The following is a 15,839-nucleotide window of genomic DNA, read 5'->3' as shown; positions in this document are numbered from 1 at the left end:
CCTAACTTCTCCCGTATGTAGAAATTAATCACCAACATCTATTCTTGCTAACAGCAGGTGGTGATACTAGTGGAGACCTTGCTCTTTACCCCCAAAATACCTTCCATGAGAGCCTCAAAACACATCATTTCATCATTTTCAGTACAAGAGATTCATCAAAACATTGAAATTTTCCAATCTGGCATTCCCATCTCCAAGCTTGCCCACAAATCCAAATGTGATAAGGCATAACCATATCGCACTTCTTTCTTTCCCCCCAAGTCCTGTCATATTATGCAGTATGAAACAATTTGAGATTAAAATGACAAATTAACCATTAACTGCTAAATATTTAATGTCAAGAAAAAGCTGTTTAAAACCCATAAAAATTCAGTCTATAAATCTCAATAGGATCGTGGGGAAATGTTATACTAACTTAGATTCTGCAGTGTCTTAATACTGTCTTATATCAGGCATTTGCCAATTGGAGAATGCACGGCGCATTTACTGCACAGATTTATGAACATGTTCCCGTAACCCCATTCATTTTCTCTCTATTGTTTTCTCTTGGCGTTTATAGCAACTTCAGTTTGTCACTGTGCAAGGATAAGTGACTTTAATTTTTTTCTTCCAGCTTCGACCCTTGTTTAGTGGAGTGTACTCATGGCCAGCTTGCTTTTTTCCCCATCATCCTCAAAAAAGTCAGGTTGATTTTTAAACATGTAAGTGACAGAATTTGAGGCAGGACCGGAGAGGAGCTAGAACCCGGGGGGTGGGAAATTCTCACTCCCCAACTCTAGCCAATAATTCACTCTCAGAATCCAAGTGGCTACTCTTAATGTATTCTACTCGAGATGCTGTGAGGGTAATAATGCTTTCCACAAAGCAATTCTCGAGATACAGAGGGAGTTAATGAAGTAATAATGAGGTGAAAATGCCTGTGAGTTATAGAATGTTCCCTGGATTACAGTGGTAATAAATGAATGTGGACCAAATGAGAGCTTCTGGGCCTTTGCTCATGTTGTCTTCTTCACTTCCTGGACTACTTAATCCCCTTCTTCTTTGCTTATTTACAGGGATGCCATATACGGTTACACAGTTTGTGCACTGCACAGCTCCAGGGCTCTATTTACACACAGACCACAATGTGATCAGCTATCTAATTCCTCACATGGTACCTCTGGGAGGGCTTTTCTGATCCTCGCAGAGTCCTCAGGACTCTCCCTTCAGTGGACACTCAAAGATGCTACCAGACGCACCTCTGACCCCAGTCTCCAGCAAGGACCATTTCCTCCAGAAGAATTCTCACTAGTGAAATCTGAAGACCCTAGATGAGCTGCCAAGGGTGAACCAAGAAGGGGGCTTTAACCCCTCAAGTAAAACCCAGTCCCCTCAGTGATGTTGAACTACCCATAGAAAAACCACATCAAGGCCAGTTGTGGTGACTCAAGACTGTAATCCCAGCACTTTGGGAGACCGAGGCAGGTGGATCACTTGAGGTCAGGAGTTCGAGACCAGCCTGGCCATCATGGTGAAACCCTGTCTCTACTAAAACTACAAAAATTGGCCTGCCATGGTGGTGTGCATCTATAGTTCCAGCTACTCGGGAGGCTGAGGCAGGAGAATCACTTGAACCTGGGAGGCAGAGGTTGTAGTGAGCTGAGATTGCACTGCTGCACTCCCAGCCTGGGCGACAGAATGAGACTGTGTTTCAAAAAAAAAGAAAGAAAAGAAAAACCACATCAAGGTGGGCCAGGAAGGACCCAACCATTGCCACAAGGGTGTTCAAATGCAACCTCCCCTTGCATATGAAGGGAGATCAGCTGACAGTTTAGCTTGAATCTCTCAGGATACCAGAATTCCCTACTTAGGAGCTGGGAGCAAGAGCCAGCCATGTGCATCTGTTCAGGCTTCAGACATCCTTCCTTAGGAGCCATCAGGAACTGGATTTAGTTGAGCTGCAACTAAATTTCATCTTGCTTCGAACAAGAGACTACAACCTTCCCATTAACATCTACTCAGGCCTGAGCCAGAATCCCCCTGTAGCCATGACCTGCCCACTTGATTACCTGCTCAGCCTGGTTGGTACAACACCCCACTCCACCCCCATCACTGTTCCTGGCCCACCCTCTAGGACCATAGGCGACCCAGGACAAAGCAGCTGTACTAATAGTATGACACCTGTCATATGTTACCTGTGAAATCTAGTGTAGACCACACTCTAACCCCTCAGTCTGGAGGACAGAGACCAGCTTGCTTTGACCTTTCCATCCCCAGGGGCCAGTGCAGTGATGAACACATAGTGGGAATTCAAAAAGCATTTGTTAATACTGCCATGCATATAAAACAAAGTTTAAAATTTCCTAATAAAAGGAGCATAGCTCTAGTATCATCTATTTTTTATTACATTGTGTTTACATGCCTCTGGTTAGTAACCCAAACCTGTTTCCATGGTGAATGTGACAAGACTGTGTGATTATGGGTCTGTAACTTTTTCTTTTTCTCTTTATTTGGAAAAAGCTATGTGATTGCAGGACTATAACTCTATCTTCCTTTGTAAACTATTCCTAAATATTATAACTAACCTATCACAGCCAACGGCCTCCTAGAGTTGCCTTCTCCTGCCAGAAAGTTGGCTGTTTCATGGAAAGTCCTTATAAATGTTTAAGGAGAACTAAGGCAGAAAAATTAAAGGCCAGAATGAGAAAAAGAGAAATAACATTTTTGTGGAGCTAACTTATGCCAGGATCTATATGGCCTCATGTAATCCTCACAACCCCTGTGTTACAGATGAGAAAACTAAGGCTCAGAGAGGTTGCCTGAAGAGATGCCCCCATTGAATCCCCTGTGTTCCAGACATGCTCCTCCCTACTTTATTTTTATTTATTTATTTATTTTAAGACAGAGTTTTGCTCTCATTGCCCAGGCTGGAGTGCAATGGTATGATCTCGGCTCACCATAACCTCTGCCTCCCGGGTTCAAGTGATTGTCCTACCTCAGCTTCCTGAGTAGCTGGGTTTACAGGCATGTGTCATCACGCCCAGCTAATTTTGTATTTTTAGTAGAGATGGGGTTTCTCCATATTAGTGAGGCTGGTCTTGAACTCCCAACCTCAGGTGATCCACCCACCCCGGACTCCCAAAGTGCTTTGATTACAGGTGTGAGCCACCGCACCTGGCCACTCCTCCCTACTTTAATCGTGTAGTAGCAGTAGCTGCTTGTGGCAATCAGGGTCCTTTATCCTTGCTAGTGTAATAATTGCTTTCTTAGTTACCTTGTCCTTCAGTATGAGGATCCCAGAGTGATCTGGTGGTAGTGGCCACTTCAAGTTCAATGACTAAGTCCCATGGCATTCATTCATCCACCCTGCACTCCACCACGGATACTAGCTGTTGGGGAGATAGCACCACATGCCTTCTTTTGGCTCAATGCATTTCTGTATCCTAGAGCAAATCCAGCAGTGTTATCTCTGAAATGGAACCTTCCTGGGGATGACACTGTATTAGTCCGTTTTCACACTGCCATAAAGAATACTTGAGACTGGATAATTTATAAACAGAAGAGGTTTAATTGACTCACAGGTCTGCGTGGTTAGGGAAGCCTCAGGAAACTTATAATCATGGTGGAAGGTGAAGGGGAAGCAAGGCACGTCTTACATGGCAGCGAGAGAGAGAGAGCACGTGCACAGGGGAAACCACAACTTTTAAACCATCAGATCTCGTGAGAACTCCCTCACTATCATGAGAACAGCATGGGGGAAACTGCCCCCATGATCCTGTCACCTCCCACCAGCTCCTTCTCTCAAAATATGGGTATTACAATTCAAGATGAGATTTGGGTGGGGACACCGAGCCAAGAGCTAAACCATATCAGACACTCCTTAATAAAGTGTTCTATTAAGTGGGTTGCTATTGAATAATGGGGTACACTGTCAGACCAGAGGATCCTCGGTTATGTGTCCATTCCTGCACTCTCCTCGCTCCCCCGCTTTTTTTTTTTTTGAGAAAGAGCCTCACTCTGTTGCCCAGGCTCATTGCAATCTTTGCCTCCCAGGTTCAAGCGATTCTCCTGCCTCAGCCTCCTGAGTAGCTGGGATTAGGCCTAATTTTTGTACTTTTAGTAGAGACAGGTTTCACCATGTTGGCCAGGCTTGTCTCAAACTCCTGACCTCAGGTGATCCACCCAACTCAGCCTCCCAAGGTGCCACGATTACAGGTGTGAGCCACTGTGCCCGGCCTCATGCAGCATTCTTATCCACCAGGGATCTCCCTAGGACTATTGGATCTGCTGGGTGGCAGAGGCCTAAGTGGCAGGGCAGTTTGCAACACAACTTGGATCTGTTGCTGAGTTCTTTTTGTATTCTGAATCCCACTTGAAAATGGAAGCCTTTCTAGTCACCTGATAAACTGGTTCAAGTACAGTGTACACTGCTTCCAAAATCCAAGAAGATTAATCAAACATGTGTCTCCTTCTTAACCGTACAAGACGCAAGGTACAAAAACTTGTTCTCTACCTTAAAGGTGTATATCCCAGGACATCCTAGACTCCAGGGGCCACTAAAAATGTCATTACCAACTACGTATTTATAGAAAACATAGAGGAATATGTCAAAAGACACCATAGGGATGCAATTAGCAAAATCTACCCTGCAGGAAAAATGACCCAGTTTCTTTAACAAATAAATTGCAAAAAATAAAACCAGAGAGATGGAAGGAGAACTAAGAAACTAGAGGAGACTATTAAAGCATATCAACCAGTTGCAATGTCGAGGTTTTATTTGTATCTTTTTTCAAACAACCAACTTTTAAAAATTATGACATTTAGGAAACAACTGGAAATTTCAACAATGACTGAATATTTGATAGTATTAAAGAATTATTAAGTATCTTAGATTTGATAACGATATGATAGTTATGTTATAAAAGAAGTTTTATTTTTTGAGCCAGGTATGGTGGCTCATGCCTATAATCTCAGCACTTTGGGAGGCCGAGGTGGGAGGATCACTTGAGCCCAGGAGTTTGAGACCAGTCTGAGCAACATAGCGAGACCCTGTTTCTACAAAAAAAAAAAAAAAAAAGCCGAGCATGGTTGTTACTGCCTGTAGTCCCAACTACTTGGGAGGCTGAGGGTGACCCTGGAAGGTTGAGCCTGCAGTGAGCTATGATGGCACCAATGCACTCTAGCCTGGGTGACAGAGCGAGACCCTGTCTTAAAAAAAAAAAAAAGTATCCTATCCTAGATGTGATAATGATATGACAGTCCTATCCTAGATGCGATAATGATATGACAGTTATGTTATAAAAGAAGTTTTATCTTTTAGAAATCCATATGGAATATTTATGAATGAAAAGATGTGGGATTTGTTTCAGGATAACATGGGAGGAGGAAAGGAATGAGGTTATGGATGAAACAAAACTGGCTTTAAATTGGTAATTGCTGGAGCTGGTTATTTGTTATATTACTTATAACAAATATATTGTTTGTTTTATTTTTTCCCTAATTTTTTATATGTCTGATATTTTCTATAAGAAAAGTTTTTAAATGTTTTAATTCAAATAACTAAATTTTCAGTAAATAAGTACATTAGGAGTGCTTGCCACTTGAGTCTTCATAGGATTTATCTTCACAAATGGGCTCACTTACAAGGGCATCCAACATACCTGCCATCCCATTCTCACCAGAGCCCATTTGTATGACGTCATTAAATTCTGGTAGGACCTTAAGGCAATCAAGTCCCTGCAGATTCTACTGGGGAAGGGAACAGGAACATTAACATAGCCCTGGAGTAAGACAGTAAATAATGCACTTCTATCCCTCTCACGTAAAATCAAACGGATTCTGATTCTCCCTGTACTGACCTGGATGGGGAGGAAGGCATTTGCCAGATCAATAGCCACATACCAAGAGCTAGACTCTGTGCTGATCTGCCTTAGTAAAGCTACAACAGCTGACATGGTAGTTGCTATTGGGGTTACCATCTAATTAAATTTACGATTGTCATCTACCATGAGCTATATTGTTGTTGTTGCTGTTTGATGCATCCAGGCAGGTGCATTGAATGGAATAATTGTGGGGACTGCTACTCTTATATCTTTTAAACCTTTAATGGTAGAATTAATCTCTGTAATTCCTTCTGGGATGCATGATTGCTTTATTATCTCCAGTAAGGTGGAGTAGAAAGCTCTCTACAGGTCAGAGAAATAATGTGAAGATTCTTCCAATTTCCAAGTACATCTATCCCAATGACATAATCTGGGACTTTCTCCTAGGATTCCAAGTTGCGGCATCAATAAAGAAGCTTCGGCGCAGGAAGCAAGAGGTGTGTGGCACAGGATTGGGAACAAGTGTCACCAGGTTGCATCTGCGTAGGACAGGCCACTGCAGCAGTGGTTAAATTAGCAGATAGGCAATGCTGAGGGGATTTGAAGTGGTGTACAGATGGTGTCCTACCTGGTATCTTTATCAAAGGATTGCTGGGAAGATTAAATGACAAAACCATAAAAACTGCATTGCACATTACATAATTAAGTGCTCAAAAACCATAAGCTACTCTGTCATTGCCGTCATTGTTATTATTATTATTATTTCCCTAAGGAAAGACTTTTTAATTTAGAGAAAGAGCAAGATGCAGAAAGGCTTCTTTGGAGACCAAGTCTCACTCTGTCACCCAGGCTGGAGTGCAGTGGTATGATCTCGGCTCACTGCAGCCTCCACCTCCTAGGTTCAAGCGATTCTCCTGCCTCAGCCTCCCAAGCAGCTGGGATTACAGGCGCCCACCAGCATGCCTGGCTAATTTTTGTATTTTTAATAGAGAGGGGTTTCGTTATGTTGACCAGGCTGGTCTTGAACTCCTGACCTCAAGTGATCTGCCCCTCCTCAGCCTCCCAAAGTGCTGGAATTACAGGTGTGAGCCACCACGCCCGGCCAGAAAGCTTAGATTACACCACCCACCTCCCACTATCTCTGAAATCTTCAGGAATTCATTTGCTCTCTTGGCCCCATAAGGCATGTAAGTATGATTAAAAGTACTGCAGCAATTGCCATTTTACCTCTGCCACCAGAATCTGTGTTGATAATAACAAGTTATTCTCCTTCAGCTATCTCCCCTTCCATTATTAATTAATTTTCTACTCAGTAGCCATGCTGGATACTTCACATTCCTTAAATTCTCTTTTCAGAGTCCTGTTGTGATTTCATTACAGCACCTGGATTCTGGTCTACTCATGATTCTGAATCTTGTTGACTATATTATCAGGTTTACAAAACTTGCTTCTTTAAAGTATAATAGACTAGTAACTTCCAAAGTAGTTCAGATGGAACATATGAAAAAAAAAAAAAAAACAAATAGTAATCAATTTAAAAGAAAGCCAAAAGGGAAATAAGAAGTAAACATTTTTTAAAGTGATGTATATATTTTAGAGACAGGGTCTCTGTGGCCCAGGCTGGAGTACAGGGGCATGATTATAGCTCCCTGCAGCCTCAATTTCCCTGTGCTCAAGTGGTCCTCCGACCTCAGCCTCCTGAGTAGCTAAGACTACAGGCACGTGCCATTGCATCTGGCTAATATTTTATTTTATTTTTGTAGAGATGGGGTCTCTCCATGTCGCCCAGGCTGGTCTCAAGCTCCTGGCCTCAGCCTCCCAAAGCACTGGAATTAGAGGAACTCACCACTTCACTCACCGTAGAAAAAATGTCAAAATGTAGAGCAGAGAGAAATAATATAAAGATGAGGTAGTAGATGTAAACCTAAACATATCAGCAATTGCTTAATAAAAGTGGACTAATGCTTCAGTTAAAACACAAAGACTTTGTGATTAGATTTAAAAGGTCCAAATATACATTATCTCCAAAAACCACACATAAAACCTGAGTCAATAGAAAGATTAAAAGTAAAAGGATGCAGCCAGGCACAGTGGCTCATGCCTGTAATCCCAGCACTTTGGGAGGCTGAGGCGGGTAGATCATGAGGTCAGGAGTTCAAGACCAGCCTGGCCAAGATGGTGAATGCTCGTCTCTACTAAAAATACAAAAATTAGCCAGGCGTGGCAGCAGGCACCTGTTATCCCAGCTACTCAGGAGGCTGAGGCAGAGAACTGCTTGAACCTGGGAGGTGGAGGTTGCAGTGAGCCAAGATCACACTACTGCACTTTAGCCTGGGCGACAGAGTGAGACTCTGGAAAAAAAAAAAAAAAAAAAAAAAAAAGTGGACTAATGCTTCAGTTAAAACACAAAGACTTTGAGACTAGATTTAAAAGGTCCAAATACACATTATTTACAAAAACCACATATAAAACCTGAGTCAACAGAAAGATTAAAAGTAAAAGGATGCAGCCAGGAATGGTGGCTCACGCCTGTAATCCCAGCACTTTGGGACGCCAAGGCAGGTGGATCACTTGAGGTCAGGAGTTTGAGACCAGCCTGGGCAACACAGTGAAATCCCATCTCTATTAAAAATATAAAAATTAGCTGGGCATGGTGGTGCGTGCCTGTAATCCCAGCTACTTGGGAGGCTGAGGCAGGGGAATCATTTGAACTCAAGAGGTGAAGGTTGCAATGAGCCAAGATTGAACCACTGCACTCCAGCCTGGGCAACAGAGTGAGACTCTGTCTCAGAAAAAAAAAAAAAGAGAAAGAAATAAAAAGGAATATGATCTATTGATACACATAACAAGGATACAGTTTAAAATAATTATACTGAATGACAGAGCTGGATTTCTTTTTTTTCTTTTTTTTTTTTTTTTTTTTTTTTTTTTTTTTTTTTGAGGCGAGTCTCGCTCTGTCGCCGGACTGGAAGTGCGGTGGCAGATCTCAGCTCACTGCACAGCTTCCCGCCTCCGGGTTTACGCATTCTCCTGCTCCAGCTCCCGAGTAAGGCTGGACTACACACGCGCCCGCCCGCCGCCCACACCCCCCTCGCACAAGCTACAGTTTTTCATTTTAGCTAGAGACACGGGGATTCTCCACCCGTGTTACGCAAGGATGGTCTTCGATCGGTCCTGGAACCCGCGTCGTGATTCGCCGTCCTCGGCTCCAACAGTTGCTGGGAATACAGGCTTGAGCACCCCGCGCCCGGCCAATTGGACTTTTCTTTTAAGTATCTCATGATGACTCCATTTATATAAGTTCTAGACAAAGCTAACTAACCTATAGTGACAGAGGAAACCTCAGTGGTTGCCTGGGAAGTGGTGGCGGAGGATGCAGGGAGAGTGAGGGAAAGAGAAGGGGGACAAGGAGACTTTCAGGGAAGATGAACATGTCCATTGTTTTGATTGTGCTGATAATCTCATGTGTGTTATGTTAATACTTTTTCTTCTGTATGTTTTAATTCTGTATTTTTTAGTATATGTTAGTTATATTTCAGTAAAGCTGAAAAAAAAAAAAAGTAAAAATATGGGCTGGGTGCAGTCGCTAATGCCTGTAATCCCAGCACTTTGGGAGGCTGAGGCGGGTGAATCACAAGGTCAGGAGATCGAGACCATCCTGGCTAACACAGTGAAACCCCGTCTCTACTACAAATACAAAAAATTAGCCAGGCGTCGTGGCGGGAGCCTATAGTCCCAGCGACTCAGGAGACCGAGGCAGGAGAATTGCGTGAACTGGGAGGCAGAGCTTGTAGTGTGCCGAGATTGAGCCACTGTACTCCAGCCTGGGCGACAGAGCGAGCCTCTGTCTCAAAAAAAAAAAAAAAAAAAAAAAAACAAGTAAAAATATGCACAAAGTTATACTGGACAAATACTACTGAAAAGCAAGCTGATTTAATTATACTGATATCTGGCAAAATAAACTTTTAGTTTAAAAAATTACTAGTGGTAGGCCAGGTATGATGGTTCACACCTGTAATCCCAGCACTTTGGGAGGTTGAGGCGGGTAGATAGCCTGAGCTCAGGAGTTCGAGACCCAGCCTGGGCAACACAGCGAAATCCTGTCTCTACCAAAAATACAAAAGAAAAAAAATTAGCCTGGCATGGTGGTGCACACCTGTGATCCCAGCTACTCTAGAGGCTGAGGTGAGCGGATCACTTGAGCCTGGGAGGTGGAGGTTGCAGTGAGTGGAGATCACACCACTGCACTCTAATCTGGGCGACAGAGGGAGACACCATCTCAAAACAAAACAAAACAAAACAAAAGAAATAACTACTAGTGGTAAAAATGATCACTTCTTAATAAAATTGCAATTTCCAAAAAAATAGTAAATTTAAATTAATATATATCTAATAAAATCATCTCAAAGTATAGAAAGCAAATATGGACATAACTAACAAGAAAAATAGATCAATTCACAGTCTTAGCATGATATTTTATTTATTTATTTATATATTTTTCTTGAGATGAGATCTGGCTCTGTTGCCCAGGCTAGAGTAAAATGGTATCATCATGGCTCACTGCACGCTCCACCTCCTAGGCTCAAGTGATCCTCCTACCTCAGCCTCCTAAGTAGCTGGGACTATAGGCACGCACCACCACAACCTGGCTAATTAAAACATTTTTTAGTGGAGACAAAGTCTCACTATGTTTCCCAGGCTGGTCTCGAACTCCTGAACTCATGTGATCCTCCTGCCTTGCCTCCCAAAGTGCTGGGTTTACAGGCATGAGCCACCGCACCTGGCTAGCAAGAAATTTTAACCACTTTTCTCAGAAATTCATAGAAAGGGCAGGTAAAAATCACTAAGACTATAGATGACTAGAACCAGCAACAGTTTAATTAACCAACTTGGCCTAATGGCACCCAATAGCACAGCACCAGCATCTTTAGCCTGATGATGCTTTTCAAGTACTCATGGAAAATTTGTAAAAACGGACCACATGATAGGACCAAAAAAGAAGTCCCACCTTTCAAGAGTATTGAAGTCATATAGCAATAGCATTAGCAATAGCATTACAAGTTGCATTCTCCAGGAACATACTCTGAAATGGAATTTTAAGGTAACTTGGGCAAATCTCTATTCTTTGAAACTCAGATTCAATTTAAAATACATATATGTTGGCAAATAGGGTGTTAATTACAGAAGAAGGGATAGTAGTTTAAAAATCTTTGGAAAGTACTGGAGCATTAGTGATATTTGAGGCATATGGCATGAGTTCTTTTGTTATTTCTCAAAGGGCAAAATAAATTTGAGTAAGAAAGGAAATCTTCTAAATGCTGGAGTTGATTGTGATCTCTACTCTGTAACGTATCCATCTGTGCAACAGCTCTCTGCCCCCGGAAGCTCAAGTCCTACGCATGATCCTCCCACGTACCCAAGTAAATAGTTCAGATCAACTTTCCATCTTGAGTCCAAAACCAAAAAGTTGGAGAGAGCTTTTTCACAATCTGTTCAAGCATCAACAGACCAGAGGAACTTAATCCCCAGAAATGCTGGGCAAAAACAATGCTGCCACTTCCCACTAAGAGCTCGCACAATTTCCATCCAAAAGTCCTACCTCTTGGGGTTGAGCAGTTGATTCTTTCTTTGCAATGTCTCTCAGATACATCCCTCCATTCTCAATTTCTGCCTTCTTAGATAAGGATTCCATATGGCCAATATAAACTATAGTCTTCTGAAAGGCTTCCTTCCCCCCGGATATCTCCACCGCTATATGCTCTGTTTGCAGAGTAGGCCATTTAGACTGTCACATTCATCATTTCATTCTCTTGCTCAGTATCTAATCAGGCTCTAATTTTTTATCCAAGGCTCCATACTGGCTTTCAAAAGTCTGGCCCTTCCTTATCTGTCTGCAATCCTCTGTCCTTGATTCCCACCATGTAGCCTGCACCCTCCCTTAATCTGATTTGCTTTCTCACTGTTGTCCAAACACATAATGTTTTTTCTTGCTCTTAAATAGAACATGATGGGCAAATCTCTATTTACCACCCACTCCTAACATATCCAAATATTACTAAATGAGATTATATGCATGGAAGAATGAGGTCCTCTGACATAGTCAATTCTCACATACTGGTCCCATCCCCATAAACTTCACTGATTACAATTTGGGGTGCACCAGTCACGAGACCTTGACCTCTGCAGAATGTGGAAGGAGGGAAACTGATTTCAAACTTTAATCAGTGGAGTCTTCTAAACCAATCAACCTAAAAGCCCTCACTTCCACTACTCTTTCATTCTGTTTTAATTTCTTCCTAGTATTTATCATAATTTGAAATTGTCTAATTTATGTACTTTTTTTTGGGCGGGGGCAGGGTCTGTCGCCTAGGCTGGAATGCAAAGGCACGATCTTGGCTCACTGCAACCTCTGCCTCCTAGGTTCAAGTGATTCTCATGCCTCAACCTCTTGAGTAGCTGGGATTACAGGCCCCTGCTACCACGCCCAGCTATATTTTGTATTTTCAGTAGAGTCGGGGTTTTGCCTTGTTGGCCAAACTGGTCTCGAACTCCTGGCCCCAAGTGATCTGCCTGCCTTGGCTTCCCAACGTGCTGGGTAAGCCACCATGCCCAGCCTCATGTACTTTTTGATTGTCAATCCCTCCCCACTAGAATGTGAGTTCCACTGCAACAGTGCCCTGTTTTGTCTTGTCTAACACTTATATATATATATCTTATGTAGAAGTTTGCTGAAATTATTTGCCTGAACTTGTTTCATACATGTATTTCTCATTTTCCACCTAGATATCCTTTTGTTGGCAGGAATTAAAGGTTGGCAATGGAGATAACTTGTTTTGCAATAAGACAGAACTAGATTTTAATTTCATTTATTAGCTGGCTGACTTTGAATAAGTTACTCAACGTTTCTGAGCTGCAGAGGAACAAGGAAAGCACAGTACTTCCCTCGGAGGATTGGTGGGAAGATTTAGTGAGATATTCCTGCAAAGTGCTCATTAGAGTGCCTTAGAGTCATTATGTTAGATTCTTTTAATTTGAAAAAAATTACCTTTAGAAAATATAATATATTTTTATGTCCAGGCCCTGTGGCTCATGCCTGTAATCCCAGCACACTGGGAGGCCGAGGCAGGCGCTTTGCTTGAGGTCAGGAGTTCGACACCAGCCTGGCCACCATGGCAAAACCCCGTCTCTACCAAAAAAAATTCAAAAATTAGCCGGGCATGGCAGTGCATGCCTGTAGTCCTAGCTACTTGGGAGGCTGAGGCACAGGAATTGCTTGAACCCAGGAGGTGGAGGTTGCAGTGAGCCGAGATCACACCATTGAACTCCAGCCTGGGTGACAGAACAAGACTGTCTCAAAAAAAAAAACAAAAGAAAGAAAATATAATGCATTTTTAATGTACATTATAATATATACTCTAAAAATATAATGTATGTTTTAATATGTTATAAAGTATATATTATTAAAATATAGTGTATATTTGTAAAAGAAAATAATATAACAACCTTGAGGTCACCATTCAGGATCAACAACTGTTAACATTTCTTCTTTTTCAGATCATTTAAAATAAATAAAATATTATAGATAAACATAGATAAGTCCCTTTTGCTAAATGTTATTATGATAATGATTATTATTTCCATCCAGAAATGTTCCTTGAGAATAATAATCATGTCTTTTTTTTTCCATTTGTGCCTTCTTCTATTCTAACCCTTCTAGAACAAATAATGGTATAGGTGCTTTAGGGATATTTGTTGAATTAAATTGAAATGATGGTTTATTTACACTGCAGAAATCTGATTTAAAGAGGATATGAGGCTTCCTGATTTTCAGAGCCAGAAATAAATCTGCAGTGTTTCTAGATCATCATGTAGAAAAGATTTTATTAAGTTTATCAACCCTGTGACAAAGCTGGAGATAAATTCTCTCCCTGCAAGATCTCAGAGAAACAACACAATTTAAAAAAGAAGCAAATAGGGGGATGGGACTTCCATTCCACCCCATCTAGAAAGCCTTTGAAAGCAGCATCCAGTGAGCTAACAGGAGTTAGAATGGCTTCCAGCAGGGAAGAGATGATTAAGAAGAGCTGGTCTGTTCAAGGCAATCTTCTTTTGTGAAGCAAATGAGAGGTAGCAGGATTCTGACAACCAGGTACAGCCTGAAAATCTGGGCGCTGGGGTTGCCAATCTGGGCAGCAGCACTGAAGACAACCAGCACCGAAGCAGGAGTCAGCAGACCCAGGGCACAGTCTAGCGGTGGCTAACGAGCTACAGAACGAGGTGCTTGGCCTCCCCTGGGCTCAGGCTCCTCACCTGTCAAATGAATGGAGTGGAACAGTTGATCTCCTGGGTTCCTGTTAACTGTAAAGTGCTATTATCAGTCCAGTCCGTTTCAGAACTGAGTCTTGCTTCTTCACAGTTTAAAATTGTTTTGGTTCTTTACTTTCATGTGGTTTAAAACAACATACATTGATCATCTTATAGTTTCTGTGTGTCAGGAATCCAGGCATGACTAGATGGGTGCCCTGACTTGGGGCCTTTCACAAGGTTGCAAACAAGGTGACAGAAGAGGCTGCAGTCATCTTGAGGCTGGAGAGAGGGAGGAGCTGCATCCAAGCTCACTCTGGGGGCTATTGGCAGGCTTCAGGTTGTTTCTGCATCCAAGCTCTATCAGGGGGCTATTGGCAGGTCTCCAGCTGTTGGCTGGAGACATCAGTTCCTTGCCACATGGGCTTCTCCATGCGGCTATTTGCAACATGGTAGTTGGTTACCCTCAGAGGGAGAAGGAAAAAATGGTAGGGGCTTGAGTGTTGGGGAAGGGAAGATAAGAAAAAATGGAGTGCCCAAGATGGACACCATAGTCTTTTTTTCTAAGATAATCTCAGAAGTGACGTCTCTTCACTTCTGCCCTTCTTAGAAGTAAGTGAGCCCGGCCCGGCCCCCCCGGGTTCCCTCAGCCCAGCCCGGTCCAGCCCGGTTCCCGGGAGGATGAAGTTCGTGTACAAAGAAGAGCATCCGTTCGAGAAACGCCGCTCTGAGGGCGAGAAAATCCGAAAGAAATACCCGGACCGGGTGCCGGTGATAGTAGAAAAGGCTCCCAAAGCTCGGATAGGAGACCTGGACAAAAGAAATACCTGGTGCCTTCTGATCTCACAGTTGGTCAGTTCTACTTCTTGATCCGGAAGCGAATTCATCTCCGAGCTGAGGATGCCTTGTTTTCTTTGTCAACAATGTCATTCCACCCACCAGTGCCACAATGGGTCAGCTCTACCAGGAACACCATGAAGAAGACTTCTTTCTCTACATTGCCTACAGTGACGAAAGTGTCTACGGTCTGTGAAGCTGCTGTCCCTGAGCTGGAGGGGGGCCTTGTTCTACAAAGAGAGAGGTGGCCCCCTTTTCTTGACCTCCTCCTCCTTCAAGCTCAAACACCACCTCCATTATTCAGGACGGGCACTTCTTAATGTTTGAGGCTTTCTCTCCAGCCTCTCTTAGGAGGGGTAATGGTGGAGTTGGCATCTTGTACCTCTCCTTTCTCCTTTCTTCCCCTTTCTCTGCCTGCCTTTCCCATCCTGCTTTAGACTTCTTGATTGTCAGTCTCTGTCACATCCAGTGATTGTTTTGGTTTCTGTTCCCTTTCTGACTGCCCAGGGGGCTCAGAACCCCAGCAATCCCTTCCTTTCGCTACCTTCTTTTTTGGGGGTAGTTGGAAGGGACTGAAATTGTGGGGGGAAAGGTAGGAGGCACATCAATAAAGAGGAAACCACCAAGTTGAACTGAATTTTGCCTTGTGTTGCTCCCCTCGTCCCGCTGATTTTTAGTCTTTCCAAGGTGTCAGTGGGTTTCAGTGGTGGGGAAAGAAGAGTATTGGGTACAAGGTGGAGGAATAGAAGTATATTTTGGTTTATTCTGTCCATGTTGGGCTTTTCCCTGTCTGCAAAAAGAGGGTGCTTTTGTTGTGATGGAATGGAATACTGAGGATCATTTCATGAAACTTTAGTTTTATGACATGTATGTGAAACTGAATGTTAAAAATGCTCA

The 15,839-nt window shown here is 42.8% G+C and overlaps 1 pseudogene across 1 annotated transcript; it reads left to right on the top strand.

Moving 5' to 3' along the window:
* The first annotated feature begins 14,732 nt into the window (after window positions 1-14,732).
* Window positions 14,733-15,574, top strand: LOC108537556 (gamma-aminobutyric acid receptor-associated protein pseudogene; annotated as a pseudogene). Its single transcript, XR_001887856.1, has one exon. The product of XR_001887856.1 is annotated as a gamma-aminobutyric acid receptor-associated protein pseudogene (transcript).
* The last annotated feature ends 265 nt before the right edge of the window (window positions 15,575-15,839 follow it).

Source organism: Rhinopithecus bieti, unplaced genomic scaffold (assembly GCF_001698545.2).
Source record: "Rhinopithecus bieti isolate Rb0 unplaced genomic scaffold, ASM169854v2 scaffold_13262, whole genome shotgun sequence".
Taxonomy (NCBI): Eukaryota; Metazoa; Chordata; class Mammalia; order Primates; family Cercopithecidae; genus Rhinopithecus; species Rhinopithecus bieti.
This window is presented reverse-complemented; position numbering and strand designations above follow the sequence as displayed.